The 21,738-nt window shown below is 46.4% G+C and overlaps 1 long non-coding RNA gene across 1 annotated transcript in view; it reads right to left on the bottom strand.

Moving 5' to 3' along the window:
* Positions 1 to 10,871: 10,871 nt before the first annotated feature.
* LOC145721481 (uncharacterized) overlaps positions 10,872 to 21,738 on the bottom strand; it is a 28,969-nt gene continuing 18,102 nt past the window's right edge. The window contains exons 2-4 of the long non-coding RNA XR_014145176.1: positions 19,146 to 19,279; positions 14,289 to 17,051; positions 10,872 to 11,888 (exon numbers count right to left, since the gene is read on the bottom strand). This is a non-coding gene — a long non-coding RNA (uncharacterized LOC145721481). The remainder of the gene's footprint in view (positions 11,889 to 14,288; positions 17,052 to 19,145; positions 19,280 to 21,738) is intronic.

Raw genomic sequence — 21,738 nt, 5'->3', positions numbered from 1 at the left:
TGTCTTTCCATGGAGCCTTCCTGAGAACCTCGAGACACCTAAAATTGCGGTGACACCAGCCCAGGAGCCTCTGCTACGCTTATGACATAGGGAGGTAGGAGATGCACCTTGAAGTCACGAAGTGTGCGTGTTTATGGCCAGTATAATCCCTTTTGAATTACATTCCGTCTCCAAATATTTGGGTCTTTGCTCTCTGCCCTGGGTGGCTGAGAAACTGCCTGGTTACCATCAACCTTCACGCGCCCTCCCCACAACAGTCCTGGCCTATTCTGGAACTCTTCATCTTGCAAAACTGGAGCTCTGCCCCCATTAAAGCCTGACTCCCCCTCCCCATCCCCGGCCCTGAGACCCACCTTTCACTCTGTCTCTGTGCACTTGACTACTCTGAATGAAGGGGACGCTCTGTAATAGCATCACACAGCATTTGTCTTTCTGGGACTGACATTTCGTTTAACACAGTTTCCTCAAGGTTCATCCGTGTTGGAGCAGGTGTCGGAATTCCCTTCCTTCTTGAGGCTGAGTGATATTCTTTTGTACGTACAGGCCAAATTTTGCTTATCCGTTCATTTGTCCACAGGCCCTGAGCTGCTTCCACCTTCGGCTATGGCAGGCACCGCTGCTGTGAACATGGATGTGCAAACACCTCTTCTGGACCAGGATTCCAACTCTTGTGGGTGAATATCCAGACGTGGGAAGGCTGGATCCTATGGTAATTCTATTGTTAACATTTTGAGGAAATACTATACTTTTTACATTCCCACCTGCAGAGCACAAGGGCTCCAGTTTCTCCACATCCTCGCCCAAACTGGTTATTTTCTGTGTGCCTTTCCCCCCCCCTTTGGCTAGAAGCCATCCCAATGGGTATGTTCCCCCCACTTTTGATAAGAGACTCATTTATCTCTGAGCCACTGGATTATAAAGATTGGCTCCAGATAATGATTTTTTTTTTTTTTTTTTTTTAATCACCAAGGACTTGACTGAGGTCAGTCAAGGCTTGGTTCTTTGAATAGCAACAAGTCAGTAAGGGTCGTTTCTGGATCCTCGAACACCAGGTGATATTATCATTACAGACCTTGCCAGGTGTGTTCTGTTTCACTGGTTGGACCTCTGACTCCTGCGGCTACTGAGCCCCATCTCTGTGAACACGCTCCCCCTCCTTCTGCAACAAGAGAACAGGGGAGCATATTGAACAGAGGGAGGATAAGAGAGAGCAGATGAAAGTTAGGGAAAAATGAACTTAGTTCTGAGCATTTCCACTGAAAGCTGGGAAAGGTCACTTTTCTGTCTCCCCCTTTCTCTTTCTGTGAGTGAAATTATATGAGTTCTTGGCTCCCTTTAATCGGGTGAGAGTGTTGGATATTCTTGATAAGCTCATGGGGCTGTTATAAGGATCAAATGAAATTGTAGATGAGCAAGCACTCAGGTTTGAAGTGCTACATCAATGTATGGGATTATTATTAATCTCCCATGGATCTCTTAATACAGGAAAAAAATAAGCCTCCTCCCACGGGGTGTCCCTGGCAAAGAGATGGCTGTGAGTCTCCTCACCGCCACCACAGCTCCCTTTCTCTGCTGGACCCAAAGTTCTGGCCCCGGAAATTTAATCGCCTTTGCTAATTATTTCCCATTATACTTCACTGCAATTGCAGGTTTCCGGTCTATTCTGAATCAGGTGCATGTATTTGTTTTGCTTGGCCCATAGAATGTTTAAAAATTATCTTATTTTGTTGGCAAACTACAGAAGTCAGGAGAATCCCCAGCCAAAAACCAAAAATCTAGGTTTCTGACTTTTTGGGAAATATGAGAAGACGGGGCCACCTCAGAATGGCTCTTTCTACCTGCTAACAAACGTCCTTTCCCCACCTGCCCGGCTCACTCTGGGGATTGGAACTGCAACTCTGATGTGAACCAAGAACCTGCATGAGGATGGTAAGTGTGAAACCCACCAACGATCTCTTTGGGGAATTTGTGAGCAACACTGAATGGATTTAGGGAATGTTTGATTTTGGGGTGTGTGTGGGTATATGTGTGTGTCCTCCAGGGGCCTGGATGGGGTCATTGTCCTTAGACAAACTTGAAGTGTAATCAGATAGGAGGATCCAGGATGATGAGAGGGTCCAGAAACCAGTGTATGACCTAAAATCCTGGGGTGATGCCAGCAAGGCGGTCGCATAAGACATTCCCCTACCCCCAACAACAATGCGGCATCAGGCCATGGACAAAAGTGTCTTTGTGGGAGCCCCCGGAATCCAGGTAGGAGACTGAAGCCTCGGCACAGTCCAAGACCAAGGAGAGGATTTTGAGAAGGAAGGGTTTGAATCCAGGCAGCTTGTTCGCCAACTGGTCTTGGCCACAGCCCCAGAAATAGCTCCATGCTCCTGAGAACTTGGCCACGTCCCGCCGGGCTTGGTCCTGTCATCGGCACCAGGTGCCGAGGGGCCTGGGAGGGGTCACGCCCACCCATGTGTGGGGTAGCAGGCACGCAGACCTCCGTACTGGCCGTGGACCTCAAAGTGGTTCGTGAACTGGCTCTAGCCCCTCTTGGCCACCATCTGGGGGCCCCTGGAGGGAAGCCCGCCAAACTTGGTCACACTGTAGATTCTGAAAGTACCCCTTTACTGGGCTCCAGAAATAGACAAAACAATCCTAAAATTCATATGGAACCACAAAAGAGCCCGAGCAGCAAAAGCAATCTTGAGGAAGAAGAATAAAGCCGGAGGCATCACGCTTTTGGTTTAAAACTATACCGAAAAGTTTTAGTAGTGAAACAGCATGGCACTGGCATAAAAACAGACACGTGGACTGATGGAGCCGAACTGAGAGCCCAGCAACAAACCCATGCGCATATGGTCAGCTAATTTTTGACAGGAAAGCCAAGAATACTGAATGGGGAAAGATGGTATTTTCAATAAATAGTGTTGGGAAAACTGGATATTCACATGCAAAAGACTGAAACTTGATCCCCATCTCACACCACTCCCAAGAATGAGCTCAAAATGGGTTAAAGACTTGAATGTAAAACCTAAAACTGTAAAAACTAAAAAGCTCCTGCATAGCAAAAGAAACACTCAACAGAAAGGAAAGGGAACCTTCAGGATGGGAGAAATTGCAAACCATATATCTGACAAAGGGTTAATGTCCAAAATATATAAAGAACTCACACAACTAATAGCAAAATAATCATAACAGTAATAATCTAATTAAATAAAACATGGACAAAGGACCTGAACAGACGTTTTTCCAAAAAAGACATACAAATGACCAACAGGTACACAAAAAGGTGCTCAACGTCACTCATCATCAGGGAAATGCAAATCAAAACCACAGTGAGGTGACCTCACACCTGTTGGAATGGGTGTCATCAGAAAGGCAAGAGGTAACAAGTGTCCACAAGGATGTGGAGAAAAGGGAACCCTCGTGCACTGCTGGAGGGAAGGTAAATTGGTGCAGCCACGATTCCTCAAAAAATTAACACCAGAACTACCACATGATCCATCAATCCCACTTCTGGGTACATATCAGAAGGAAATGAAAGCACTATCTCAAAGAGATGTCTGCACCTCCATGTTCATTTTAGCATTATTCACAATAGCCAAGACATGGAAACAACCTAAATGTTCATCAATGGATAACTGCATAAAGAAAATGTGGTGTATATACAACAGAATATGATTCAGCCTTAAAAAAGAAGAAAATCCTGCTATTTGTGACATGGATGGACTTGAGGGCATTATGCTAAATGAAATAAGTCAGACAGAGAAAGACAAATATGATATGATCTCACATGTGGAATAAAAAAAAAAAGAGTCAAACTCATAGAAACAGAGAGTAGAATGGCGGTGATCAGGGCTGGGGGTTGGGGGAAATGGGCAGATGTTGGCCAAAGGGCACAAACTTCCAATGATAAGATGGAAAAATTCTGGGGATGTCATATTCAGCATGGTGACTGTAGTTAACAGTGTGTTATTACACAGTCGCAAGTTGCTAAGAGAGTAGATCGTAAATGTTCTCACCCCAAAAATGAAATTGTCATGATGTGATGGATATGTTAACTAACCTGGTTGTGGGGATCATTTTGTATTATGATATTCAGACTTTCGAGGTTGTTGGCCCATTGTCTTCTAGCACCATTGTTGACAATGAGAAGGTAGAATCCAATTTGATGTTTATTCCTTTGTAGGCAATCTGTTTTCTCCTTCTGCTTTTTATTTATTTTTTTGCCTGCTTTGTAATCTTTTAGGACTTTCCCCTTCATCCTTGATGTTGTGAAATTTCCCAGTGGTGCTCTGTAGGTGCTTATGTGTTTCATGCATTCTGACCAACTTTCAGGGAACTCACTCAACCCCAATACTTGTGTCTTTATTTAACTCTGGATGATTTTATTATTAATTTTTTTCTCCTTCATTCCCACAATTCTCTACATATGAAATTCATATTTGGTGGCTCTTGGAGTGGTTTGATTATTCAGGACGTAATTCATTTGTAGCTGCATCAATCTACTGGTCATCTGCTCTGCTGAGTTTAAAATCTTTAATATCGTATTTTAAACTTCTTCGACTCGTAACTGGTCCTTTTATAAAATTCATGGCCCCCCACCCCACGCCGCCCTGCACACACATATCTGCTTTACTCTCACCAGCCACTGCTTTATCTGGGGCAACAAAATACTTTATGAAAAAACAGAAACCTTTTCATTGTCAGTTTCAGTATTTCAAATAGCTTGAAAATTATGTATTCGCAATTGACCTTCACCTTGGTCAAGTGGGGAAAGAGCTGAAGAAAGTAACACAGCCAGAAGTGCTACTGTTTTAAAAAAATTACTCCTGTCAAGGCTAACGTTACCAATCTTGAGATTCATTTTAAACTGAAGCAACCTGGGACTTACTCTATTCCCCAAAGAGGGACAAGTAAGCTAAATAGACATTGTCTAAAAAGCTTTAGGAACTCTGCCATTGCTATTCTGACTTGTCACACAGCTTTATCTGTACACCTAAATTTAGATTGTTCTTGTTATGAAACCAGGACATTCCGTTTTTGTTCAAAAAGGAATGACACAGAAGTCAGTTCAGCTGCTTTTAATTCCTAAAACAGATTTAAATTTAGTCGAGGAAATGAAGATGTTAATTACAGCATTATTTATAATAGCACACATTGGAAACAACCCAAGTGGTCAAAAAGAAGGCAAGCAGAAAATAGACCATGGTACATCCAATCAAAGTATATTATGTAGATATTAAACATGATAGCTACAAAGATTCAGTGGCAAGATGGGAAATACTTCTATAAGGTTAAATGAAAAACGGGACATAAAATTGCATGTGTATTACTGATATAATTATGCAAATGTAAATATACTTGAAAATAGGAAACTATAAAATAAATATAAAATATAAAAGAAAAGGTAACGAATTGGGATGCTTTTTTATGAGGGAATTATTTATTTATTTATTTATTTTTAAAGATTTTATTTTTAAGCAATCAACTCCACACCTAACATGCAACAACCCTGAGATCAAGAGTTGCATGCTCTACCAACTTAGCCAGCCAAGTGCCCCTTGTTTGTTTTTTAAAGCCAAAATTATGCCCTCCCTTCCGCTATGTTCATCTGTTTTGTTTCTTAAATTCCACATGAGTGAAATCATATGGTATTTGTCTTTCTTTGACTGACTTGTTTCGCTTCACATAATACCCTCTAGTTCCATCCATGCCATTGCAAATGGCAAGATTTCATTTTTTTGATGGCCGAGTAGTATTCCGTGTGTGTGTGTGTGTGTGTGTGTGTGTGTATCACATCTTCTTTATCCATTCATCTGTTGATGGACATTGGGCTCTTCCCATAATTTGACTATTGTGGACATTGCTGCTTTAGACATTGGGGTGCAGGTGCCCCTTTGGATCACTCCATTTGTATCTTCGGGGTATATCCCTAGTAGTGCAATTGCTGGGTCATAGGGTAGCTCTATTTCCAACATTTTGAGGAACCTTCATGCTGTTTTCCAGAGTGGCTGCACCAGCTTGCCTTCCCACCAACAGTGTAGGAGGGTTCCCCTTTCTCTGCATCCCCGCCAACATCTGTCGTTTCCTGACTTGCTAATTTTAGCCATTCTGACTGGCGTGAGGTGGTATCTCATTGTGGTTTTGATTTGTATTTCCTTGATGCCGAGTGATGTGGAGCATTTTTTCATGTCTGTTGGCCATTTGTATGTCTTCTTTGGAGAAATGTCTGTTCATGGCTTCTGCCCATTTCTTGACTGGATTATTTGTTTTTGGGTGTTGAGTTTGAGAAGTTCTTTATGGATTTTGGATACTAGTCCTTTATCTGATAAAACATTTGCAAATATCTTCTCCCATTCTGTGGGTTGTTTTTGGTTTTATTGACTCTTTCCTTTGCTGTGCAAAAAGCTTTTTATCCTGATGAAGTCCCAATAGTTCATTTTTGTTTTTGTCTCCCTTGCCTTTGGAGCTGTGTCTAGCAAGAAGTTGCTGCAGCCAAGATTGAAAAGGAGAGGTGAGTGGGGGAGAAGGGGTAATTGGGTACTGGACATTAAGGAGGGCACTTGATGTCATGAGCACTGGGTGTTATATGCAACTGATGAATCACTAAACTCTACCTCTGAAACTAATAATACACTATATGTTAATTGACTGATTTTAAAAAAGCCAAAATTTTGTAATCTGAGATTACTTTTAAAATACCACACTATTTAGGAGAATCTTTAGCAGAGATAGGGAATATGGTGAAGTCAGTGGGCAGCCAGGATTTCTGGGTTTTGCTCTGGGCCTGGAGCATCCCTGAACTGCGTTAGCTTTTGTGTTGCCTTTGGGCTATTTTTTGTTGTCTTTTCTCCCTCAGTAGATCGTATCCTGTGTGCTTTCTATACTTCAAAAAAATCTTCTAAGGTTCTAGTCTAGTACTATTACGTATTTATTTTCTTTAAAATAATATTTTCTGCTATTTTATGGGATTTGGAGTCAGAGGAAAGCGATGCTTAGTACATCATTTTGCTTTGTCTCTGTTGTTTATTTTTCGTGGACTCATCAGCGATTATAAAGGCAGCCTTGTTCACAGTCTTTGTTCTTCTAATGGTGATTCTCCCATAAATCTGTTTTTTCACCACGAAGCCTCATCAATTGTTTCTAGAAACTTAACCCACGAGGCTGGGCACAGAATAGTGTATGCTATTTATAACTAAACTGTAAGATTTTTTCAGTCTTTAATAATTTCTTTCTTCTTTGAGTTAAATAAACTTCATATTACTCATGGTATTGATTATAGAAGCTTGCTCTTTGCTCCGTGTAGCTTGGGCAGGAGGAAATGTGAAGCATTGATTACGTAACATCGCATTGAAAGTCACAACTCGTGGGCTCTGCTTTTGGCTGAGGCTCCAGCTTATGGACCAATTTAATCTTGCTGTGTCAAATTTTGTTTTACTTGACACGCATTTCATGATGGACCATCCCTTATGTCGCCCAGCCTGGACCTAGTCATTAAAAAAAAAACCCAGCACCAGTGGGTAAATATTTGTGGCTGACTGAACTGTGGGTTATTAAGATGGCAGTCCCATAGCTATCCACCTTTGAAAAGGTGGCTACTAGAAAATTTAAAATTGCATATGTAGGTTACATTTACATCTTGCATTATATTTACATTGGGCTGTGCTAAAATAGGGAATCCAGAAACAGAGCCATATGTATATGATTAAATAATTTTTTGACAGAGATGCCAAGGCAAGCCAGTGGGGAAAACAGTCTTCCCAACAAATGGCACTACAGTAATGGGATATCCGTGCACAAGATAAGCATCATACCACAGACGATATGAACTTGGAATGGATCACGGGCCTAAATGTGAAGGCTAAAACTACAAAGGTTCTAGAAGAATGCACAGAGCAGGGAAGAATTTTGAAAACAGGATATGAAAAGCAAATTAGGAAGTTTCAAAAAATTGATAAATTAGACTTTAGAAGACATTCAAAACTTCCTACTCGAAAACATCATTAACTAAACAACAGGGCAAGTCACATAATTGGAGGGGTTTTTTTTGTTTGTTTGTTTGCGATACTTGTAATATGCATATCTTACAAAGGACCTGAATTGTATAAACATTCTTACAACTCAATAAGAAGATTAATTGCCAAATTAAAAAAAAAATGTGCCACATATTTGAAAAGACAATTCACAAAAGGTAATATTATTGGAAGACAATTCTCCATGGAGTTTCTTATGTTCCTGCATGGTGTAGGCCTTCTGAACAAAGAACAGGCTTGAATAGCAAGCCTGTGCTGGAAGCTAAGGAGAATATGCCACCAGAGAAATTTAGAGAAATACCTCCCTGGTGAGGTCTCTGGATAGGAAAGATACAATCGCCTTCGTCTTCTTGAAATATTTGCTTACATTCCAGGGTAATGAATAATCTTTCTCTTCAGAGGCGAGGACAAGCAGCTATGCCAGCCGCCACATAAAAGGTCAGAGTCTTTTAATTTTAGGGTCCCGCGGTGCACCCCACTGTGCGTACAGGTAACATCTGGCCCTCCGTGCCTGGCCCTGCGGGGAACAGGGTGTGGGGAAACGGACGAGATGCTTGCTCTGTTTATCTGTTTGCTGTGAGTAATAAACCCTCCCTGTCTCTGCCCCAGGGGTCCTGTGTCCTTCTGTCAGGATGTGTATATAAAATTGCGGCAAATTAAGCAGTTAGCATATGCATGTAGGGTAAAATCCCAGGCCCTTCCCAGAGTCTGACTTCGCACTTCTGGCAATGAGGCTGGGATACAGACATGGCTTCTGGACGAGGCGGATGAGGGCCCCGAGGGAAGTTCATGAGAATCGGTACTTGACACACTGACCAACCTGTATGGTCGGCTGGGTGAAATGGTGTCCCCTCCATTTTGTTGCCCGTTAATAGGATGGTTTGGCGGTTGAGACAAGTAGCCCAGATGGTGCTTTTAGGTTTTCCCCTCTCCTCCAGGTAGAGGGGAAAGGGGTGTGTGTCCCAGAGCTGACAGAGGGCGTTGGGGGGACTGTCAGCGTTGGAAGATTGGCTGGTTGAGCCACCAGTGGTTGTCATGCTGCTCAAGCCTGGACACCAGAGACACTCTGTCCACCCTGCCCTCTGCCCCTCAGCCGCTTTCAGGATTCTGGGTTGGGGCGAGGTCTTCCTGTCCCAGAGCCTACAGGACTGCCTGAATATGCTGTGAGGAGAAGATCTCAACTTCTCTTTCTCTGTTGGATGTGGGTTCCCGGGTCACCGCCCTACATGGTCCCGTTGGGGAGGGGCCCTGGGCGTGGTGGGGGCGGGGCAAAGATACTGTGATGGTTTATTTTATGGATCACCTCGGAGGCTGCTTTTGGGTGAGATTACATTGCAAGTGGTGAACTCTGAGTAAGCAGACTGCCTTCCATAATGCAGGAGAGCTGTTTGTACAGAATTGCCGTGCATTAACCCCCTGCCATTCGCTGCCAGTGATGGGTCAGAGTCTTGCGGGAATGCCTAGCACCTCAGTGAAATCTTCAGCTGCTGGGGACAGAACAAGCATGAAGATCTTGCTAACTGCAGCCTCTGGGCTCCAAAGGGAGGCAGCCTCCCCCAGGAGAGTAGCCGCCCAGGTACCCTGTGGGGTTTTGGACTTGCAGTTTCGACACAGCTACTAGGTAACGTGACTTTTGAAAAGCAGCTATTCACGTGCCCCGAGCTCTTGTGGAAACTGAATGCCTGACCCCTAGGTGCCTGGGATTCTCTGGCTGATATTCCCGTTTTTGGGGAGTGGGTCAGTGGAACTCTATGATGGCCAGTGGAAGGGCCCTCAAGCCTTCCTGGTTCCGTGGACACGGAGCACTGAAGCTGCAGACAGCCTGGCCCCAGAGGTATCTCCGCTTTGTATGAGAAAGTGGAGGCTATCTGTGGGGGAAGCTCTGTCTCCCACTCCGTTGCCTGAAGCCAAGCATAAGTTGCTGGCTCTGCTGGGGTCCTTCATTCACAAAATTTCCCCTGAACACCCGGGCCCAGCTAAGCCGACACCCGACAGTGTCTGCTAGGGCGGTGCAGCCTGGGCGTGGGTGGTGTGGGCCGAGAACAGCCAGGCCTGCTCCACCAGCGAGGGCGGCTCAGACTCTCAGACCAGGGCAGACCAAGGACACCCCAACTTGGGGTCAGGAACCGTGGAAACAGAGCGTGATTGCTGACTGAACTGGCTTGATCCCTCCCGGAGGGACCGTGACAAAGGCCGTGACAGGGGAGGGACCAGATTCTTGCAGTGGATGGTAAGGTCTGCATTCACTGGGCATTTGCTGTGTTCTCCGACCAGACCCACGGCAAGCACGAGGCGGATGGGGCCTGAGACTTGTCTTCAATTTTTCACAAACAAAGCCATGTGGACACCCAAGGGCATGCCTCCCTGTGCACGAGAGGAGGTGCAGATCTAGAGAGACAGAGCTCTGGCCTGGGAGGGGATGAGAATTTAAAATGTTTATAGATGCAGATAAATTGCCTTCCAAAGCAGGATAGAAATGTTCTTTTTTTTCTCCCTTGTGCTTTTTAGTATAGGGTTTAAAATATATTTTACTAAAATACAGAGCATCTGGCTTATGTTTTATAATACTGTTTTTATTTGAAAAGCTCTAGGAGGTCTAGCACCTGATGCACTGCTTTTCACTCAGAAATATTTTCGGAGCACCTACTCTCAGCCGGGCGCTGTCCTAGATGTGAAAACGCAGCTGGGGGCAAAACAAAGCCCCTTTCCCTGGAGCTTCTGCCGGGAGGTGGTCGAGTCGGCAGCACCCAGCACGGCAGCAGCATAGGGTGGCGGGCGCCAGGAGAAGTAGAACAGAGCCGGAGGGTGGGGAGTGGAGGAGGGCAGGAGGCACATTTCCCTCTAATGTCGTGCCATTTGAGCAACAATCAAAAAGAAGCAGTCGATATCAGAGGATCAATAGATATTGACTGAGTGAATGTACACTGTATATAAAAAATCCCCCACTTAGAGCGGCACGTGTCCGGGAGATGCCGCATGACTGGCTCCAGCCTGTGGCCGCCGAGGGAGGGTCGTGGATTTGGACAGACCCCAGCCCCCGCCCGGACCAAACTGACAGCGTTTTCCAGACCAGGGAGCAACAGGGCTTGTTTTAACCAATGGTGCGCATACCCTTGGGCTCATTCTGTTCTACCCACAACAGAAGTTGTCCATTATCAATTAGCACTCCCCTGTCCAGACTCTAAACCTTGCACTTCTGCTCGGTGCTTTTCCTCATGGGCACACACTCCTGCTCTGCGTGTGAACAGGCTCTGCTCTGTACATTTTGTTTAAGCTCTGGCCGTCTTCGTTTTATGTTTTGGCGGAATCTGTTCTGATCGAAATAAAGATACAAAGAGTCAAAGATCTGAAAAGGCCAAAATTAATTTTTATTTATCTGCAAAGCCTTGCACGTGTGAGGATTAGCTTAATTTTGGTTTCTTTGTTGTCTGTGGCCTCTAGCTATTCTTCCTCACTGCCGCCGATCCCCGCTGAGACGCGGCAGCCCCGAGTCCTCACCGGGCGGTTGTTCCAAGAACGATGACCAGCGGCGGAAACCAACTCCCAAAAGCCTTTCCGAGCAGGTCTTCAACCCAATGCATGGCCAGAAAAACATCTCTGTGAAACTCAGGAAGCAAGAGACAGTTTGCTTTCTGTAGCAGACAAACTGCCAGACGTTTGCAGTGGGGCTTTCAGCTGCCCAGGTTTCTGGGGAATGTGGTTCTGGTGCTGACCCAGCATCTGCTCGGCGACTCTGGACGCCCAGGGTGTGGAAGCGCATGGAGCCGAGAGCTGAGCCATGACTCAGCAGCTTTTGCTCATGATGTTGAAGATGTCAGTTAGCGTAGTTACCACTTGAGGCACAAACTTTGTCTTCATGGTCTGCAGTATTATATTATGCCATTCAATAAAGATATAAATTGAACATGAAACATACTGTCAAATGCCTCATGTACTTCAAAGTGGAATTTATATACTATGCTGCTAATATAAATTAATACTGATGTGTTATGTTTATAATATAATGATATAATAGAATATAACAATATAATACAATATTCATAGGATGACTTGGTTGTTTGGTCATCTCAATCCTTGGAGGAATAGCTTTAAATCAGATAGAAAGAGCAGAAATCCAATTTGATTGTTAAATAGCTGGGATTTAATGCACCAAAACTTTGCTCACTAATGAGGTTGGAACTTTGCGTCTTGAGCCTAATGAGCACATAAATCGATGGTGATTCTGTTTAAAATGCGGAGTCTGGTTCGGAACGTCTGGGGTGGGCCCTGAGAACCTGCGTTTCTGACCAGTTCCCAGGGGGCCAGGTGCTGCTGGGCCGTGCACCGCATTCTGAGCAGCAGGGGCCTGGGGCCTCCCCGTGGACAGCCTGGAGACCCGGGTGTGCCGGCCATGAGTCCTGGGGGTTGAGATCTCTCTCTGCAGCAGACCCTGGGGGCAGTGGGAGCCCTTGCACGCCCCTCTTGAGCCAAGAGCAGCCCACACCTGTACTCAGCCGTTCTGTTTTTCTCCACGTGCCACACCAGGCTAAGAACTAGCTTTGAATTTAGAGACACGGGACCATACGTATCGTCACATTCTTTAGATTTCAAGGGACAGGAAACCACAATCCAAAATGATTTTGATGAAAAGGAGACACTGGTTCATGTATTTGGAACATCTGGGAATAGGCCTGGCTTTAAGCATTTAAGTGATGTTACTATAATGACACTACACTACTATCCTACACCCAGTGTTTCACTACATTCTCCTGGTTCCACTTACCCCCAGGAGGGGGTTGGCTCCCTCCACGTGTTCACGGACTCCCATCCTTCCCTGACAAGCCCCAGATGGCTGCGCCACGTCGGATGTTATGTCCTCCAAGTTCCAACCCAGAATCTTAGCAGTGTCTTGTACCTGACTGGCTCCTGTTGGGTCACAGGGGCCCATGCCTGTATGAATCACAATTGTCAGCAATTAAACTGTGATTGAGGGGCGCCTGGGTGGCTCAGTTGGTTAGGCGACTGCCTTCGGCTCAGGTCATGATCCTGGAGTCCCGGGATCGAGTCCCGCATCGGGTTCCCTGCTCAGCGGGGAGCCTGCTTCTCCCTCTGACCCTCCCCCCTCTCATGTACTCTCTCTCTCTTTCTCGCTCTCTCAAATAAATAAATAAATTTATTAAAAAAAAAACAAAACAAAAACTGTGATTGAATTGTGTCCTCCAAAGCGATGTTGAAGCTCTTACCCCCAGTAACTGTGAATGTGACCTTATTTGGAAATAGGGTCTTTGCAGATATAATTAGTCAAGACGAGGTCTTGAGTACGAATGGTGTCCTCATAGAAAGGAGATATTTGGGCACAGGGATAGAAAGCAGGGATGGGGGTGACGCCTCCACAAGCCAAAGAACACCCAAGACTGAGGGCAAACACCCAAAGCCGGGAGACAGGACAGAAGAGACCCTCCCTCACAGCTGCAGAGGACCCACCCTGCCACACCCTGCCCTTGGAAGCCCAGCCTCCAGACCGAGACAGGACATGCATGCGGGTTAAGCAACACAGTCTGTGGTCTTTGTTACGGGGGCCGTAGGAAATGAGTGCTGCAGGGTGGGGCCCACTGGCCTCTGCACGGTCTTCTGCTCTGTGCCCACCCCCACGACCACCGTGGGGCTGCCCTTCCTTCTCTCCTCTGCAGACTGCCCCGACTCCTTCAAGCGGCCCAGGGGAGAGAGGCCCACTGCACCGCTGATCCCCCAGCAGGAGCCTCTGGGGCCCAGGGGAGAGTTAAGAACCCAGGCAGCTGGGCCCCAGCCTGAGCGTCTGCTTCCCGGAGACCTGGCATGGGGCCCGAGCACGTGCACCCCTGACAAGTGCCCGGGCCACGTTGCCCCTGCCACTCTGAGGACCGTGCTTCGAGAAGCCCTGCCCGAGCCATTTGCGATGCTTAGCTCGTGTGATGGCTCAGACTTTCTGCTCTTCCATCTCAGCCGGCTAAGCCTCGGAGGGGAGCTGAGTTTAGTCAGCCTCGTTTAGAACACAATAGATGCGCAAATTGCCAGTTGGTGTCTAGATTTGGGAGGAAAAAGCTGAAAGCCTCTCTGCAGTTTGTGCGTCAGCAGACGGACCCTTTTACCCACGACATCTTTCCTTTCAACGTCCCCGGCTTTGTTCACGTTTATATACATCCTAACGTGCTTCACTGCGGTTCCCGAGAACCCGGCCTCATTTACAACGTTAGGAAGTAAAATTGCACTTGCTTTCCCCAGAGATTTAAAGTAAGCACTTACATCATCAGTGTAAGTGCTGTTGGACTTCAGCAGTCTGAGGGAAACAGGAACGCTGCTCCTCAGCTGGAGCCAGGTGCCAGCTCGACGGCCGCGCCCCTGCCGGCTGCCGGCCACCGGCCATCGCCACGCGTCTTCTCAAACGGAGGGATGACAGGCTCTGTCCTTCCTCAGCCCGTAGCACCCTGGCTGTACTCGGGGCAGGCAAGTCCCTTTGTGCCTCCGACCAGTGTTCTTTCCCTCTCCCGGCCGCTGGGACTAAGGGATGAAAGCTTGTCCCGACCGGGTGAGGGCCCGTCCTCTCCAAAGAACCTCGGAACAGAACAGGGCTTGGTCAACAAAACATCAAATCCGTGTTTTATTTACCCAAAAAGGACACCCAATGTACCATGCAGGCAGGGCTGTCTTCTCCTTCAGGCGGAACAGATGGCTACACAGGGATGCGCGGAAACACTGGCTGATCGGCAGAGAGGAAGTGGGGGTGAACACCTGTGCTCATGGAGGGTATGGCAGGCCCAATCACTGGTCACGATGCCTCACTTTCCGCGAATGCTCCCTTCTGTGGGCTTCCCGGCCCCACTGCTGTTGGGCATTTTCTCTGGCCAAAGGGGCGTTAGCAGGCATGACATGGCAGGAACCTGAAGTGTGCTGGTATGAATGTGCATACACTCTTGGCCTTGACTTCTACCTTGACAGAAGAAGAGCTTCCCCTAAATTGCGCCTGCCCTTTCATCTGGACCCCAAGCAAATACACATGGTGCACACTAGAGTCTGGATTCTAGAGGTGGACGGGAGAGAGGCCAGCCAGACTCAGAGACCCCTCGATGAGCCCAGCGTAGATCAAGAAACGTACACCATTTTTCTTTGCCACTGAGATTTTGTGCCCGTTCGTTACACAGCAACATCTGACTGGTACAAAGGCACCAATGGAGAGGTTGAGATGCAAAGTAACAAAATTCCATCACCTCAAATTTTCTTAGATCGGCCCTGCTCCCCTATCAGAAACCACAGATCCATGCATGGATTTTTCAAACACCAGACTCGTTTTTGCCTCCTTCATTATGATTTGCAGGATAATGATGTCATTAAATAGCTTTTAAAACTTTCACATTAGCCAAGTGATGGGATCATAACCAACACTTTGGCGAGATTTCAAAACTGAAGGGGAGTTGTGAGGTGGGTTCATTTGTAATAAAATGAAACGACTCAGAGGTTTTAGTTTTCAATTATAGAAGTTATAGTGCAAAGGCTCAGCTACGCAATTTAGTCCTTAGCGATTTTCACTAATACCTTCTCAGTACTTGACACCTAAATACCCAGTCAGTCGATGGCTGTCAGGGAGCTCTGCTCATGCGCAGGGCTGCGTGGAGCCAGGGGGAGGAACGGGAGCGAAAATGCTCCCCACTCTTCGGGAACTTGTAACTTAGAGTAAACCTGAGACGCTAAATAGATCAATTATTCATTTAAAATGCTGCAAGAGCTTTCACAATGGGCTCTTTAGGAACCTTCTTTTTATAAACCATTATAATGATTTGTGTTTATTTTAAATAACTTACGAAATATAAAAAGGCACAAAGAAAATACAGATTGCCAGTAATCCTAACATTCAAATAACCGTTAACATTTTGATGAATAATTTTGCATTTTTTTTCAACGCACATACTAGGTAATTTTGTACGTGCATTTCCTTTTTTTTTTTTTTTAAGGTATCATATTGCTTTTTTCACTTAATGTAACATGGCCAACTTTGCTGGTAACTACGATCTGTGGCATAATTTTAGTGGCTGCAAAGTGTTCCTTTGCAAGGATATGCCATGATTTGCTTCATCAGTTTTCTATCAATTTAGATTATTTTCTGATTTTCTGGTTATAAAGAGCAATGCTGTTAACATCCTCATACATCTGTGTATGTCCAATGGTCCCCTTATGACCTGAAGATAAATGGCCACGTGTGGAATTTTTAGGTCAAATGTAAGCTTTTTTGAATCAAGTCCTGGATATATTTGGGTACACTGACTCCCAAAGGCCCAGTTGTAAATGTCTTCTCTAAACAATGTGCATTATTTTGATTAGATGGTTATGTCACAATTCAAATACATAATGGATCTGAGTCTCTCTTCATGTCCAAGGCTGTTCAAGTTTGTAAGTTGGTTCTAAAAGATTGATGTCCTCCATCAAAAACTCTGAGTTTTGGTCCTTTCAGCTAACGTCCGTCAGTCCTTCCCTTCCCTGTTGTAAGCTCTGGCCCCCCAGGAGGGACAGACATACATATGCAGGGGGAGGGGCAGAGGCGCTACTGTGTCTCTCGTAAGACTTCGGCTCAAACTTGGTCTGCACACCTCAGGCGCCTCCTACCAGCCCACCAACCCGCGTTTTCAGCAAACCAGCACTGACCTCCTCTAACAGCTGGGAAATTCACAGGGCTGAAAACGAGCAGCCTGTAGACTCACACAGTTTCCACAGTTCCCTCATGGTTACGGCTGCTTGCTTCACCACTTTCGTCCCTGCCTTGTTTCTGTGGGTACGTAAGTGGTGTCATTCTGATCTCGTTTCTTCAGGTTTGGAATGGGAGGGTATCACAGGCAAATAAGGAACCCGTGAAGTGATTTACATGCACACTGGATTTCACAGAGCCTTGTAGGATCAACAGGTCTGGGAAGGAAGCACTTTTCCGCCCCGATGGGGAGGGCTTTCCACTGCGTTTCTGGATTATCCTTTCTTCCTAGGTCCCCTTCAGCCTCTGGTCCCCGAGTCCCATGTCTGACCCTGTGGAAAGCGAAGGCAACACAAAGAGAGACAGAATATAGGAAAAGAAGAGGTAAAGGCAGATGGAGGGTGTGACAAGTGGCTTCCTCCGGCCCTTCCAATGGACTAAGTCAAACCTGCTCTTCCCCGTGGCACCTGTGATTCCGTCTGCGGAATCGCAGGACATGGACCCCCTCCTCCGATCCAGGAGGTGTCCGTAGCAGCTGGGGGCTTTAGAGCTCGCTCTGGGGGCGGGGGAGGTTGCTCTCAGGTTTCCCACTCTGTCTCCTGTCTTTAAGAGGCACATCTAAGGCATAAGGCCCACAGAGGTTGAAAATAAAAGGATGGAGGAAAAGACTCATCGGTAATATACTCCTCAAAAGACCGCCATGCTCAGGTAAACAGCAGACAGGGTAGAGTTGAAGGCGAAATGCGTGATAAGGCACAGAGCCGGTCTCTGCATAATGGCCACAGGTTCCATTCAGCAAGAAGATATGGCCACTCGAAACGTGGAGCACCTAACAGAGCAGCCCCCCACGGAGGAGGCTAAGAATGGACAGAGCGGCAGGGGAAACGGACAAGTCCCCTTTTACAATGATTCCAATGACTGGAGGTTAATGAGACAAAAATAAGCAAGGACGTGGGAGAGCTGCACAGATCTCAGCACTGGCCTAGCGGACCCGCGTGGAATTCCACCTTCAGTGGCAGAGCCGTAGGAGAGCCGCCTCTCGTGCCCACGGGCGGCCAGCAGAGGTGGGAGGCCGCACGGTAGCCTCCACCAGGCCTACGGGATGGATGGCTTTCACACAGCCCACGTCCTCCGACCACATCGCTATTAAGTCAGAAGCTAACACAAAAAGACAAATTTAAAAATGCGCACTGGGGGCGCCTGGGTGGCTCAGTTGGTTGGGTGGCTGCCTTCGGCTCAGGTCATGATCCTGGAGTCCCGGGGTCGAGTCCCGCATCGGGCTCCCTGCTCAGAGAGGAGCCTGCTTCTCCCTCTGACCCTCCCCCCTCTCATGTACTCTCTCTCATTCTTGCTCTCTCAAATAAATAAATAAATCTTAAAAAAAATAAAAATTAAAAAAAAATAAAAAATGCGCACTGGTTGGGAATTTAGTAACACATGGCTAAGTAACTTGTGAATTAGAGAAGAAATCTGTTTGGAAGTATAAAAAGAGCCAGAAGTTGATTCTTTGGGGAGGAAAAAAAAAAACCACCCCAAACTAACCATTACAGACAAATTTCTGGCGAGACTGTTACAATGGTCATGTTATAAATGAAGAATTATAATTATGGATGAGGGCGAGATTTAAACAATGAAAGAATGCTATTAACAAATACAGCTGATTTGGGTTCTTCCGGGGTCCGTGCTTTATTAAGTCACCATGAACTCTGAGTTAGTGAACGCTGAAGCCCTGCTCCCTGAGGGAATTTGGCCTGCGTCGCTGCCAGGTTCTGGTCACAACATTTTCATCAGCCGATCAATACATCACCTTGTTTTATGTGTTATTTCTGTTTAAAGACACCTTATTTAATATATATTGTTGATTCATTAACAGCAAACCCGCAGCCAGCAGTACTATAACTCATGCCTGAATGAAGCTTAACTAACTTGCGTGTCTTCTCTGCAAACAGCCTCTAGGCACATAGGAACTCACGTTAGCCCTGTGCTTTGGGGACATTTTAAACAGAAAAGAGCTCAAAAATGCAAAAACCATGACACCCACTAGATGCAGGAAGGACGCTTATTTGTACTACGGGAACCGAGCTAGAGGTAGAGCGAGGGTTGGCTGGCTGGGCCACAGCCAAGAGCGTGTGCATTGTGTGAATCCCGTCTTTCACTGCTCTGCACGTGTCCGTGTCCTGCACACCCAAAGCTCTGCAGGAGTTTATTCTGACGTTACATGTAGGTTTTAGGGCACAGGCAAAGTTGGAAATTTGGAATCTGTGGCTAAGGAGGATCGACTCTATGGGCCAACAATTTTTTTTGAAGACAACTTTCTTTAGAGCAGTTTTAGGTTCACAGCGAAACTGAGAGGGAGATGCAGAGGTTTCTCATATGCTCCCTGCCCCACCTCCCAACACAGCCTCCCCATTCTCAACATCACTCACCAGGATGGCACATCTTTTACCGAGGATGGATCTGCACTGACGCATCATCATTGCCCATGGTCTGCTTTATGGTTCACCCTGGGTGGTGTACGTTCTGTGGGCTTGGACGAATGAACAATGATGTGTATCCATCACTGAATATAACACAGAGCATTTTCACTGCCCTAGAAATCCTCTGTGCTCTGCTTGTTTATCTCTCCCTCATCCCCCACCCAAGAAACCACTGATCTTTCTACTGTCTCCATAGTTCTGCCTTTTCCAGAATGTCACGGGGTTGGAATCATACAGGATGAAGCCTTCTCAGACTGGCTTCTTTTGCTTAAAAACATGCATTGAGGTTTCCTCCATCTCTTTTCATGGCTTGATAGCTCATTTCTCTTTTGTGTTGAAGAATATTCCACTGTCTGGATGGACCACAGTTTATCCATCACCTACTGAAGGACATCTTGGCTGCTTCCAAGTTTGGACAATTATGAATAAAGCTGCCATAAACATCTCTGAGCAGGCTTTCATAGGGACATAAATGTCCGATTCCTTTGGGTAAATTGCCAAGGAGCACCATTGCTGGATCCTCTAGTGAGGGCGTGTGTGGTTTTGTAAGAAACTGCCAGACTGTTTTCCACAGCAGCTGCACCATTTTGCAGGCCCACCAGCTGTGCGTGAGAGTTCCTCTTGCTCCACATCCTTGACAGCATTTGGAGTTGCCCATGTTCTGGATCTGGGCCGTTCTACTAGACGTGCAATGGAATCGCACTGTTGTTTTAACTTGCATTTCCCTGATGACACCCAGTGTGGAGCATCTTTTATATGCTTATTTGCCATCTGTAAATATTTTGCTGAGGTGTCTATTAAGATCCTTGACCAAGGTCCACTTTTATAAAGGTGAAGTAGAGCACAGAGCTGAGATGATCTGAAGAATTTAATCTAACTCCTGGACTCAGCTAGACTATAATCTTAACAAGGGCGAAAACTCGTGTTTTAGTCACTGCTGAATTTCTAGCCCGGAGAAGGGAGCTCATCACAGGACAGAAGCCCTATCTGCTGAGTAAGTCTTGATCATTAAGACATTTGTGGATTTGTTCAGGAGTCAGCAAATGTGGCCTGCAGGCCAACTGTGGTCCTCAGCTTGTCATTATAAATAAAGTTTTATTGGAATACGGACACACCCATTTATGTACACGTCATCTAAGGCTGCTTTTGCACTATGATGGTGGAGTTAAATATTGCCAATGAGACTGTCTGGCTCCAAAAGCGGAAGACTACTATCTGGCCCTTTACGGAAGTTGACGCAGCCTCGGATTATCTGTCAGGTCAGCCTGTTGCCCGAGGTGGGGCAGCACTCTGGAGAAGGGATGGGGCACCTATTTCGATTCCTCAACACTTCCTTTTACTTTATGTATCATTGGTTTAGACACACACGGTACCAAGGCTTCAGATTCTATGGACCGCTAGGGAGCCAGCGTCTCCTTCCTGGTGTTCAGTCTGGTAGGGTAGAAAGATATGTAAATACAGGTCCACTACCTTCACATGTAACTCTGAAATTCAAAAGTTCTGCACACTGAAAGTTTTTGGAACTCTTTTGGTTGCAAAACCTGCCCTGAACTGACGAGAGACTATTTATAATCATTATTTTCCCCACTTAGTCTGAATATTCATGTGTTTTCCTGCGGAAATATTAATGGATTTGATTACAGGGTGCTGCCCCGGAGCCTTCGGGGTTTTTAATGTAATACAGAACATACGCAGTGCATTATCTTTTGAAAGCTGCAAAGTTCTGAATTCCGAAACACATCTGGCCCAAGGGTTTCAGAGAAGGCACATGGGCCTCTAAGGGCAGCATGACACGCTATGGTTATAACCCAGTTGTAATCAGGGCTCAACTTCGAGCAGGAGGACAGTCCCCTGAAGGTGGGGCTTGGGGGGCACTCAGGGAAGTGCAGCACCTAGCAGCTGAGCTTGGGCTGTGAGCACAAGTGAGGAATTCAAAGCAGTTTGGGATGAGACAGAGGAAGGATGCGGCCGTTGTGCCAGAACGAAACTGCGGACTTTTCCTAGGACTTATTCACCCCCAAGCAACGTTGTGATGTTTATATTGCACTGGTGTTCTGCCCATGCTCCCTTTTGCAGGCAGCTAACCACACTTCAGAACAGGGTCTGTGAGGGTCTCCGTGCCCCGGAATGACAGAGAGCCCCCTCCCTTGCTCCTGACGTCACTAGCCCGGGAGTCAGTGCGGGCAGCGTGTCCGGGGCTGAGCTGGAGCTGCGGGCGGGCAGACAGGGAGAGCGAGAGCCCAGCACCGCAGTCTTCGCCCCGTCCCACCCCACCGCGAAGGGGGGCCTCGTTGGATGCTCAGAGGGGCCGAGATACTGGCTGAGCCGGATGAACGGCAGACTTGGAGTGTGTTGGAGAAGCAGGATGACAGGAAAACAAGATGGAACCAGAAAACCAATGAGATCATCCACTAATGTTTGGTGCTGGTTTTTCCTTCTTGTGGGTGCCAGTCTTTTTTTCTTTTTCTCTTCTCACTTGGGACCAAATTACGCTTTCAAAAGCTAGTCATTTTTTATGGACTGATTGAATGACTTCATTCTT

This window comes from Leptonychotes weddellii, chromosome 5 (genome assembly GCF_054177405.1).
Source record: "Leptonychotes weddellii isolate Sample4059 chromosome 5, ASM5417740v2, whole genome shotgun sequence".
Classification (NCBI taxonomy): domain Eukaryota; kingdom Metazoa; phylum Chordata; class Mammalia; order Carnivora; family Phocidae; genus Leptonychotes; species Leptonychotes weddellii.
The sequence above is the reverse complement of the archived record's forward strand: the minus strand, read 5'-3'. Positions and strand labels throughout refer to the sequence as shown.